The 12,992-nt window shown below is 33.9% G+C and overlaps 1 protein-coding gene across 1 annotated transcript in view; it reads right to left on the bottom strand.

Annotated features, from left to right (window-relative positions):
* The window catches only part of LOC108754771 (E3 ubiquitin-protein ligase TRIM71-like), a 226,572-nt gene that overhangs the window by 130,698 nt on the left and 82,882 nt on the right, over positions 1 to 12,992 (bottom strand). The window lies entirely within an intron of this gene.

The following is a 12,992-nucleotide window of genomic DNA, read 5'->3' as shown; positions in this document are numbered from 1 at the left end:
TATAGTATACATCACACTGAGTAAAAAATACTGTGAGAACATAGGTCGTAGGAAAGTTCAATCGTTTCTGAGATATAAACATTTTTGTATGTTGGCATCATAAATTACTCACTCGCTATATTTACAGGAGGTGTTTTACATGTTCTCTTTCCATTTCCATACATACTTGGCATCTTTGTCTTACAGAATCACGAATTCTCCTGAAAATTCCAGGTGTCTGTCGAATTATTTGACTAGCACGCTGGATTTAGACACATAATTTTCTTACATCATTTATCGGCGAAGAACATAATTTGCTTTTCAAGTATCTCTATAAAGAAAAGTCCAAGGAATTTAAATCAAGCAATCAAGGGGGCCATGAGGGACGTGGTAGCCGAAACTCGACTATGTGGAAAGCTCCACACCCACTATAAAGAAATCTCCGCCTATGCAGCATATGCTTCAGCTGGAAAATTATAAATGTGATATATGAATGTTGGAACTTATTTTGTACATACGTGAGAGAGCACTTAAACATGGTGTACAGTCAAAGGAGGATTGAACGTGGTAGTCGAGCTACCATGTTCCTCATGGCTCCCTCGATCCCTTGATTTAAATTCCTTGGACTTTTCTTTATGGAAATACTTGAAAAGCAAATTGTGTTCTTCGGGTATAGAATTCCACACCCAGAGCTCCCGTGAGTGTGAAATTCTATACTCAGAACTAAAAAAAATATTTAAAAAATTTAATTTTTCGCAATTTTAAGAAATTTTGAGTAACATGACAAAAAGCAGTATTTGACTAGGGCGCCACACTGTTACACATTATAATTTAATTAGCGTAAACTTCGTTGCAAGCTTTTAATCTTTGCCTAAATATATCGCATGAAAAAATGGATACTGTTTTGAGTGTTCTATCCAAAGCATGAGAAACAAAATTTAAAGTCTTGGGAAAAAGCGACTACAGGTGATAGTGTTAGGTCTGGAAGATCCTGAATTGAAGCGGCAAAAAAATTCCTAAACACTGAACAAAAAGAATTCACCGATAATATCGGTAGTATTTTTCAATCTGCGAAAGAATATTATAAAGAATATTATAAATATTCTTTGAAGTTTTTTATTATGTTTTATCGTTTTTGAATAATAAGTTTAATTCGGACACCAAAAATCTATTAAATGATTTTGAAAAATTTGTAATAGGAAAAATTAAAATGAATGAAACTAAAATAATAGATTTCTATAATAAATCGAAGCCTGAAACACAATTGATGATTTCAACGAAGGAAAACTAATATTACAATACATCATGATATATTTTTTAACGTAATGAAGACAAAAATGTAAAAATAAATTCGTTGAAAGACATAATCAGTTTTTAAAAAGGAAGTAAATTGGTTGCTGATCTTTTGTATAAATATAGAAATTTTATCAAACTCCTGTTGACAATACCGTGTTCAGTCTGCATCTGTGAGCGCTCTTTTTCAGCATTGCAATGTCTGAAAATGTACCTTCAAAATGTAATGAGACAAAAACAGCTAAATAATATCGCAATATTGCACGTGTATAAGCACTTTGCTGCAAATATAGACATCGAAGCAGTAATTTATAGTAAAAAACAGTGTCAGAACAAATATCTTTGCGATATTGTAAAACAAAGAAGTTACAATTTGATGGTAAAGTTTATTTTCAGCATCAAAATAGGATATATAAAAAAAAATTGCTGAATGTAAAGCGTTAATTTTGATGACACAACGTGTTACAACGCTAAAAATAAGCTTTGAGCATTAGTATGTATAATACAATATGAAACTCATTTGTGATGTATATATAAAAGAAGAGTATATAATAGGCGTAAAACAATAATATTAGAGTAAGAGTTATTTCCCGCGTGATATTAAAATGAATAATGTATAGGTATATTTCACATTTCATGTGAAAATGAACCACCATTTTGAAAAACAGTCGATGTACGTCTCTCGATCTAAGCAGACGTGTTTACCTCGCGCTCCGGCTGAATGTGTAAATACTGTCGGTGTGCGTATAAAGTGAACGTTACATCATTTGCTTCCACATCGGGACAATATGGAAGCAGAGGAAGAAGCTAAATCGTCCCCGCAGCAGTTAATCAAAAGTGCTAACAGCGAATCTTGGAAATCAGCCAATAAAAAGAAACGACCGATAAGCAGTCCAGAAGTAATAGGAAGTAACATTAAAAAACGGCAAACGTTTATCAAAGACTACTGGTTAAGTAAACCAATCGATATTCATAATTCGTTTGAAAAACTGCAACCTGATGATGACTCAAGGCAGCAGTTAACAACAGTGAAATCATAGGTCGCATAAAAATTCAAAAACCTCCTCCAATTTTTGTAAGTGGTGTGGAGGATCTATCACCATTAAAAAACTTACTTGATGAAATATCTGACAAGGCATATATCTTAAAGATCTTACCCAACAATGAGGTAAAAATCCAACCTAATCTCAGTGAAAACTACGTAAAGATAATAGAGGAACTTAAGAAAAGAAACACCGAGTTTTACACATATCAAAGTAAAAAAGATAAAAGTTACAAAACAGTTTTAAGACATATCCATCCATCAGTTAGTCCAGAAGAAATTAAAACGGCAATCGAAGAATATAACCATAAAGTCTTAAGAATTACTAACATACGGGACAGGTATACGCAAAAACCGTTACCCATTTTTTTCGTCGAAATCCAAACGAACGACAATAATAAAACAATATACAATATCGATAAATTATTAAATACAGTGGTTCAATTTGAACCGCCATATAAAAAAAGGGAAATACTACAGTGTACAAAATGTCAAGGGTTTGGACATACGAAAAATTACTGTTTTAGAAGCCCAGCATGCGTTAAATGCGCAGAAAAACATTTAACCAAGGACTGTTCGATTAAACAAAAAACTGACGAGGTCAAATGCATAAATTGTAGCGGAAATCATCCAGCTAGCTACAAAGGGTGTAACTACCGGAAGCAACTGCAACAAAAGCTCTTTCCAACGTTAAGAGAAAAAACAATAAGTCGAACAACGCAGAATTATATACCAACTATAGACAAAATGACTAAACCGAATATGACATATGCTGACGTTACGAGTAGGCAATCAAAACAAACGGGAATAAATAGTGAAGGTGCCTATCCAGTAAATCAAAACAAAACAAATACATGTGAAAATGTCAATAACTACAAACTTGAAGAAATGATGCTTCAATTAATGACGAGAATGGATACAATATTAAATCTATTGACAAGCTTAGTTAATAAAATTCAATTGTAAAACCAAAATAATAGTCTGGAACGCCAACGGGCTAGCTCAAAGAAGTTTGGAAATAAAAACATTTCTAATCCAACACAAAATTGACATTATGTTAATATCAGAAACGCATTTCACAAATAAAAGTTATTTACACATCCCAAACTATACTATATATAACACAAATCATCCGGATGGGAAAGCTTATGGCGGCACAGCAGTAATAATTAAGTCCAATATCAAGCACTACGAAAACGTAAAAATATCAGAAAAATTCCTGCAAGCAACCAGTATAACTTTAGAAGACTCCAAGGGACCGTTAACCCTTTCAGCAATATACTGCCCACCAAGACATATTATCACATTCGAAATGTTTATTAAATTTTTCACTAATCTAGGACACCGCTTTATTGCTGCGGGTGACTACAATGCTAAGCACCCTTGGTGGGGGTCTAGATCATTGACCCCAACACCTCGCGGTCGCCAGCTGTTTGCAGTTATGCAATCCGCAAACCTGTATCCAATCTCAACAGGTGAACCTACTTACTGGCCTTCTGACAAGAACAAAATACCTGACCTACTTGACTTTGCGGTCGTGAAAGGTATAAACAGTCAAAATATCACTGCGGAAACTTGTCTTGATCTCTCATCAGATCACTCACCAGTTATGATTACTTTGAACAAGGACATTAAAATCCAACAAAAAGTAATATTATATCTCTACAATAAAAAAACTAATTGGAAGAGATTTAAAGAATGTTTAACCGACAGCCTCACATGTAATATCTCACTCAAAACTCCCAAAGATCTGGAAAAGGCAGTTGAAGAGCTTAATATACAAATCTACAATGCAGTTTCTGTGGCTACCCCACTATCTGATGGCCCGAAAAAAACTGCAACAATCTCTAAGCACATTCTAGAAAAAATACTAGAAAAAAGACAATTAAGGAAAATTTGGCAAATAACCAGATCTAAATTCGACAAAACAAAACTTAATAAATTTACCAAGGAACTCAAACTATTGCTCATTGAAGAAAAAAACATAGGTATCCAAAAATACCTTGAATCTTTATCTCCAACTGAAGCTAGCGATTATTCTCTTTGGAAAGCAACCTGGAAGTTTAAACGCCCTCAACAGCACATTCCATCAATCCGACAGCTAAATGGGGATTGGGCAAGAAACGACTTAGAGAAAGCCAATACATTTGCAGAACATTTAGGAGAAGTAGTCCAGCCAATCAACAGAGAAATATCTGAGCAAGAAGAAAGTGAGTTGAGTAACTATGCTGATGGTGCCACCCAAGAAAACCAACCTATAAAAAAAGTGAAAATTAACGAAGTGTTACAAATTATCAAAGCTCTGAAGGACAGCAAATCCTCTGGATATGACAAGATTAATGGTAAGATAATCAAGGAGTTACCTCTAAAAGCCACTCGATATCTCACCATTATAATAAATGCGGTATTCCGTATCGGCTATTTCCCCAAGCAATGGAAAACCGCTCTAGTAATTTTAATACCAAAACCAGGAAAAAGTCCTGACGTTGTAACATCGTACAGACCTATTAGCTTACTACCAATTATATCTAAAATCTGCGAAAAGCTAATACTAAAAAGAATGAATTTAATCATTACTTCCAAGAAGCTTATACCTAATCATCAATTTGGCTTCCGCGATCAACACGCTACAATTGAACAAGTAAACAGGCTTACTAACAAAATCAAAGAAGCTTTTGAAAATAAACAATATTGTGCCGGTGTGTTTTTAGATATCGCACAAGCCTTCGACAAGGTGTGGCATCAAGGCCTACTTATAAAACTACGTAACATGTTTTCAAACAATTTATATAAATTATTAAAATCTTACTTAACAGATCGAACTTTTCAAGTCAAAATTAATGCAACAACTACAAAACTGACACCTATTAACGCTGGGGTACCTCAAGGTAGTGTATTGGGCCCCACATTATTCCTTCTATATACTGCGGACTTGCCCACAATGCAGGGAGTCGTCACTGCAACATATGCTGACGACACAGCCATACTGACAAGTCATTCATGCCCACGGACAGCTTCCGAGATTTTACAGGTATATATTGATAAAACTAACACATGGTTCAAACGCTGGAGGATCAAAATAAACGAAACAAAGTCAAGCCATGTCACGTTCACTTTACGCAAGGGGACTTGCCCTGTAATATCACTTAACAACAAAAATATTCCACAAACCAACGAAGTTAAATACTTGGGAATACACCTTGACCGTCGCCTAACTTGGCGAACTCACATCTGGACTAAACGGAAACAACTAAACTTAAAACTTAGAAAATTATACTGGCTGATAGGCACCAAATCAAAATTAAAACTCGAAAACAAAATCCTCATTTACAAATGCATTATCAAACCAGTATGGACGTACGGGATTCAACTCTGGGGATCAGCTTCCAAATCAAACATCGAAATAATTGAAAGGTTTCAATCCAAAGCTTTACGCAATCTTCTCGGCGCCCCCTGGTACGTCCCAAATGCCACTATTATAAAGGATTTGAACATACCTACTGTGAAAGAAGAGATCACCACTCACTTCAGAAGATATAAAAATAGATTAGCAGAACATCCCAATCAACTAGCGGCGAATTTACATCTAGAAACCCGAAGCTACTCAAGACTCAAAAAATACAAAAATATTACTATTTGAGACATAACCAAAGTTAACTGTATTAAGGTTAACCTATTTTATTTCTGACTCTATATATCTATCTACGTACGTAATGACCCATGGGCCTATTGCTTGCAAGTTATTGTAAACATATAAAATTTACTTATTGTCTAATCGACAGATTGTAAATATACTAGGAGTAATTAAAAATTAAATAAATATTTTGAAAAACGTTCCGGATTTTGACTATACCTACCGATATTGATGGGATTAAGGATGCAATATTTGTTGTGCAAAGTCTTAGATTTTTAGTTCAGCTAATTTAATAGTTGCAAAAGAAAAAAATTTGGTGATTTGTCGTAGTTCATATGTCTTTTTAAATTTTTTTTTAGATGGAAAGTGAAATTAATAAAATAAAATTTTCCTACAGAAAAAATCTGCTCTTTCACGTGGTGATGTCTTATTTTGAGTATCTTCATTATTATTCCCGTTTCAAGTGTTTAAAGTCTTTAAAATTGCGCCATAATTAGAGGCCAATACGGATTTTTGTTCTTAATAGCTCTAAATATACAGCGTGCGTCACCAAAATCCGAACAAATTTTAATTTAAATTTTCGCTATATGGCCTCCGCCAGAGGTTGTTGTTTCCAAGAAAGCCTGATGCTTCTAGTAAACAGTCATATTCTCAAAATGGTCGCGATGTTGAAACCAAGTGCGGAGTATAATCGAAGAGCCGTGATCATCGAAGGCCTTCGCACTGGGTGTTCAGCAACGGAAATAATTTGGTTTTTTGGATATCTGAGATCAACCGTTTATGACATTATGGCAAAATATACGGCTTTAGAACAGTCCAACGAAGATTTCCAGAATGAAATTTCCGGCTAATGATTACGTACTAGGTGTTGTGTCCAATGAGGGTGATGTCATGTCACCACATTTCTTTAAAAAAAGGAAAACTGTCACAAAAGAAATGTATTTGCGCATTTTTGATGGATGTAGTGAAACCTGGATGGATGGAAACTGTGGCATGCGGAAGGCCACATGTTTTTCAGCAGCACCGGCTCATACGAGTCATTTGATTCAAAATTGGCTCTCAGACAACGTCGATATGTTTTAGTCCAAGGAATTCTGGCCTCCCAACAGCTCAGATTTAAATTCCTTGGATTACTACGTAGGGAGCGTAGTTGAAAGGGTCACAAACAAGTCTCGGCATCCCAATGTGACATCATTAAGGACACTATTGAGGCAGCATTCGTCGACATGAACAGCGCTACATTACAACGTACGTGCCAACGCTTCAGACTGAGAATAGAGGCCGTCTTTCAAGCTAATGGGGGATATATCGAATAATTGTGTTCTATAGGGATTCCCCAACTGCTATGTAAAAGGATTTTTTGTAATATTTAATTTTTCATTAAAAACATTTTCTTTAAAGAAATTGTTCGATTTGTCCGAATTTTGGTGACGCACCCTGTAGTACTATATGGCGACTTTAATCATACAAATCCGTATTCTGGGAGGCCCAGTCGTTTTTTAAATATAATTTCAGAAAGATAGCGATAAGGTATACAAGACAAGGTATGTATTCGACTACTCGGTTGCGCGCATTGCGTCGCATCAGCGTTTTCAAAAAGAATTTCAAGCGGTATCAACAAATTTTGCAGCGGAAAATTTAAAGTTATTTAACATTGTTGAGGCACAGCACTGCGTAAATCGATCTTAAAACTTTGCTGCGATCTTGTTTCACGTGTCATGCTTGGTCAGTGCTTAATTAGCTAGTGTTTTATACGATAACAAAAGCAATCACACAAAATTGTGAAGTTCTTGTTGAAGTATTTAAATAAGTACTCTTTCTTATTGTTTTCTGTTTGGATGCAATTATTCATTTAATATCTCCTGGTATTTTTTATTTACATATATTTCTTATTTCTAACTGTTGCTGTATTTTTTTATTTTGTTACTTTATATACAAGAGTTGTTTGAAAAGTTTTGAACCTCAATATCAAGATGGCATTACTCATCAAAGCCATTCTAGTATTACAATTATACATGCTTTGAAAGATATCAATGAAAATTATAGCCATTGTGGACGTTCAGTTGTTGTTTGACAGTCATTTGTGCCAATCGATGTCAGTATTTTTGTAAAAATGGAAAAAATTTGAATATCGACGATCACCATAATAAAAATTTACGAATTGCGGTTCGAATTAATTAACTACCCACCGTATTCGCAAGATCTGATATCCAATGACTTTTTCCTGTTTCTTAGGTCAAAATTAAGACACAGATTTTCATCAAACGAAAACATTGACATCGACTGGCACAAATAATTCTCAAATGACATCTGAGCATCCAAAATGGCTACAATTTTTATAGGTATCTTGCAAAACATGTACAATTGTAGTCAGAATGGGTTTTGATAAATAATACCATTTTCATATTAAGGCTCAGGATTCTTCAAACGACCCTCGTGTTTATTTGTATTGATGATAGCATTCAAATGTCGCATTTCAATAATTGTATCCAAATAGAAAACAATAGGAAAGAATACTCACTTAAATGCATCAACAAGGATTTCACAATTTTATGTGATTGCTTTTGTTATCATGTAAAATACTAGTTAATTCAACAATGACCAACACGCGAAATAATATCACAACAAAATTTTAAGACTGATTTACGCAATGCTGTGCCTAATGCAATAACTGTACCTAAAGCAATGCCAAATAACTTTAAATTCTCCGCTGCGATGAAATTGTTTATTGATATATTAGGATTGATATATTAGAATTCTTGGAAAACACTGGTGCGCTAACCGAGTAGTATCGGATATACTATACTTCGCTCTGTATCGCTGTTTTTCTGAAATTATATTTCGGCTGGGCCTCCTAGAATATGGATTTGTACGATTAAAGTTGTCATATAGTACTATATTTAGAGCTATTAAGAACAAAAATTGGTATTGGCCTCTAATTATGGCCAAGGATGGAGAAGATGGAGGCGAGGAATCTGCCAAAGAGCCTTCGGGGGGGATACCTGAGTGATGCAACAGGGACCATAAAAATCATACATACCGAGGCGTTAGAGGCGACATTTAGTTTTCCACCCTTGCGTCTGGTGATCATCAGCATAGCAAGATATGCAACATACAGGATGAAATATCAGGGGGAGTGGAAGGAAATTAAACTTGGCCACACTAGACTGGGCTTGTCCGACAGATCCCCCACACTGAAGCAAGACAAGATCCCTAGGAAACACCAATTGAAAAAGACCTTTAAGAATCGAATCGGCTAGGGAGGATTGGCAAGATCCCAACATTCTAATCCAAATATATGGTACACGGATGGATCGTGAGCAAATGATCGTTTTGAGGCAGGCATTTGCGGCCCCATTGCCAATCATGAAGAAAGCATAGCAATAGGAAGGCTGTCCACAATTTTTCAAGCTGAGGTACTTGCCATCTCAAGGTTTGCAAAACTCCTGATCGATAGAAGAAACAGGAATTGTATCTGCATTTGCTTGGATAGCAAAACAGCTATAAATACACTTGCTAAGAGCTCTACAGAATCGTCTACAGTTTGAGACTGCATGCAAGCCCTTGACAAACTAGCGGAAACAAGTCAAATTAATATAGGTCGCTGATCACCAGGAAATACCGATCAACGAGAGACCGGAAAGAAAGACGGGCTAGGAAAGCTAGAGACAGAAATGGATCCGTCTGAACAGACCGTCGGAGTTCCCTTCGTGCTAGATAAAAGAAAGATCAAAGAAATGCTGTAGCGAAGTCACTTAAACTCTTGGAAACAAAGAGCTGCTGGTGAGACAAGAAATTTATGGAAAAATCCAATCCGGCTAGAACAAAAGAGCTGACAGCAACGGGAAGAGAAAAACAGAGAGAGAATGGACATAGTCCTTCTTTCTCGACACCTGCCCTTCAGAGCACACCTATTCAATACAAAACTAGTCGAGCAGAGGAACTTCCGTCTATGTGGAGAGGAAAGTGAGGACAGCGTGCACCTTCTGTGTTGCTGTCTTATGCTTGCCTGCAAGAAATATAGATCCTGGGGCCACATGTTTCTAACACCCAAGACGGAGCAAAGATAGGCGACCTCATAGGCCTAGTACACGGAGCGGGGCTGGACTTGATTACACTACTTTAAAAATACATAGTGAGTAACGATGGAACTTCAGAGATCTAAGTCACGTTAAGTGGCTGCCATAGCTCTACCTGCATTATTACTATTACTACTAATATGTAATTGAAAAATATAATAGTAAATTTGTCATGGCGACTGCTCTTTTAAAATGTGCAACTAAGAATTATAGCATTAATATAAAAGTATTTCATTCTTAATTTAAAAGTCTTTAATTCATTGCTTTTTTTAATGCTTTAGTTATATAAGGTGTCAATTTTGGTATTTAATAATAACTCATACCAGAAACGTCCGAATTATGTCACAGGGACAGTCGCAGGAAAACATATTTCAACGTTTATAGGATATATTCGTATGATATATACAGAATATTTCTGCTGTGAATAAAACATTATTTTAAACTTTTTAAAGCTTTTCTACAATAATTGTATGTTTTTGTTTAATTTTTTAACTAGATTAGCATTTTTAATATTGTGTATTTATTTTTAATTTTATTAAAAAATTTTTATTAAAAAATAGATTAGCTTTTTATTATTATTTTTATTTTAATTTTATAAAATTTTTTAAATAAATTTGCTTTTTTTATTTAATATTTATATCAACACACTGAGAAATAGTTATAAAGAGCAAGTAGATCTGTTTTTTTCCATTGCGCTTTCTACCGATTATCCCGATCTGCAGTGATACCAACTGATCAACGCTAATACGCCACATACGGTTTATGAATGTGCGAGTTGCTCCAATTCTGCGTTTCCTTTTTTTTTAAATTTCAATATCTGGTATTATAGTTCCTTTTTTTTGTAACCTTGGTCATAAGGGTTTCTTGTTTTATTCCGGTCAGTAAATTGAACTTTGAAAGTATTTTTAGTAATTGCTTGCATTATAATTGCTGCATACTTGCATAAGAAATTAATCACTATATTTGATTAATTTATTCCCATTGAAAATGAAATAAACGTATGTCGAAATACATACGGAACGAATTCAAATGTTATATGATTTATTAAACTATAATTATTATATTTGTGCAATTACTGCGCTGACTTCCCATTATACTTTTTTCTAATTTTGCATTTTAAATTACAGATTTAAAAAACAAATATTTTGCCAAGTCCTTTATATGCATACCATTATGTTACGCGTTTCGCGCATAGTAAGCAATTGATCGCTTCTATCGGATAATGAGTTGCTTCGCCTCTGCCTACCTTCCGTATGCAATCTATAATTAATATTCTTTCTTATAATTAAAAAATTAAGCATCGGATAAAATTTAGGTAAAGGAAAATCATCTTAAAATTGAGTCAGAAATACGACATTTTAAGGCTAAATATTTGTCCCGGAATCCTGTATAAATAATAAAAGATCAACAAATTCTATTTAGCTTTGATTAATTTAATACAATGAATAATAATAAATTATTATATTAAGATCGTAATGTAATAAATATTAAGTAAGAATATTCAAGTCTATAACGATCAAAGCTAGATCTTTAATGCTTAAATCTTTAATCAATGTGAATATATATACTATTGTATATATGTACATGCATATATACTATATTTGTAGCTACTCAAACTGCGCGCCAAATTGGTTACAAACGCAATTAAACTACTGAATAATATCACAAATTAAATTAAATTAACAAGCAAATTTTAATAATAATTTTGATGTTCAATCCGGTATCATATTAAAAAGATGTTAATGTGCTGATAAACTTTAAATAAATTTATTGCAAAAAATATTACCTCGGTCGGGACTTGAACTCGGACCTCTTGTATTTCATACGAGCGTTCTAAGCTATTAGACCACCGAGGCCTTAGTAATATTTTTTGCAATAATCTTTTACCTTTTTAATATGATACCGGCTTGAACATCAAAAATATTATTAAAATTTGTTTATCAATTTAATTTAATTTGTGATATTATTCCAGTAATTGAATTGCGTTTGTAAGTTCGGAAAACCAATTCGGTGCGCAGTTTGAATAGCTACAATTATGATAAATATGCATATACATACTCGTATATAATATAATAAAAAAACTCAGTTTAAATTCAAATATAAAACGTAACTAGTAGTAATCTTTCTGCGATACTTAATCCATAATTTGAGACATTTAATCGCATGAAAACTGTAGCATTTAGATATAAATTTGAAATATGAGGTATGTATTCTACGCATTTTTACAGCTTGCGCTCAAAACATCGAACAGATAGCATAGGACTCTTTGTATACAAAATAAATGACAATAAATAAAGGGCAAAGTAAGAGTCAACGCATTTTTTTTTTAATGTTTTTAAATTTTGATGAAGAGCCTTGTTATAAGAAACGCTTAATTTCCGAGATGCTCAACATTAAGAAGCAGAAAAACAGTTTAAATTTACAAACGGACACTAAAAGTCTTTATAAGGCATATTTACCCATTATATTATAAATAAAGTTTGACTTTTTTGATACTGACGATCCGTCTCTTTCCTCAGTCTGTGGTGATCCGTATCAGCGAGCGTGCACAATAGTCGATACATAATATCCGCTTTCCACGTCTGCGTTCCGCTTGTCTTTTTATATTGCAATGACGTTATACTTTTATGGAACTTGTTTGAATAATCTACACATGTGGTTTTTTTTGGTGAATTTTTATTATCTAATTCCGGTTATTAATACATTTTTGTTTATTTTTTCACAAGAAGTCTTTTTTTTTCTTTATCAACTAGAACTTTTTAAGAGATATGACACATTTTTGACTGACTTATCGTACGAGAATAATGTCGAATTCTACATCAAGACTCATCCGTATTGCGATTACTATTAATTTGCGATAATTATTGTTTACCGTCTTTTCCAATATGTTTTTAACGTCTGAAGAGGGCTCAATCCCAAAACTTATAATATTATTTTGTATTTTATTTTTATTTTTATTTTTATT

The sequence above is a fragment of the Trachymyrmex septentrionalis genome, unplaced genomic scaffold (genome assembly GCF_001594115.1).
Source record: "Trachymyrmex septentrionalis isolate Tsep2-gDNA-1 unplaced genomic scaffold, Tsep1.0 scaffold120, whole genome shotgun sequence".
NCBI lineage: Eukaryota > Metazoa > Arthropoda > Insecta > Hymenoptera > Formicidae > Trachymyrmex > Trachymyrmex septentrionalis.
The sequence above is the reverse complement of the archived record's forward strand: the minus strand, read 5'-3'. Positions and strand labels throughout refer to the sequence as shown.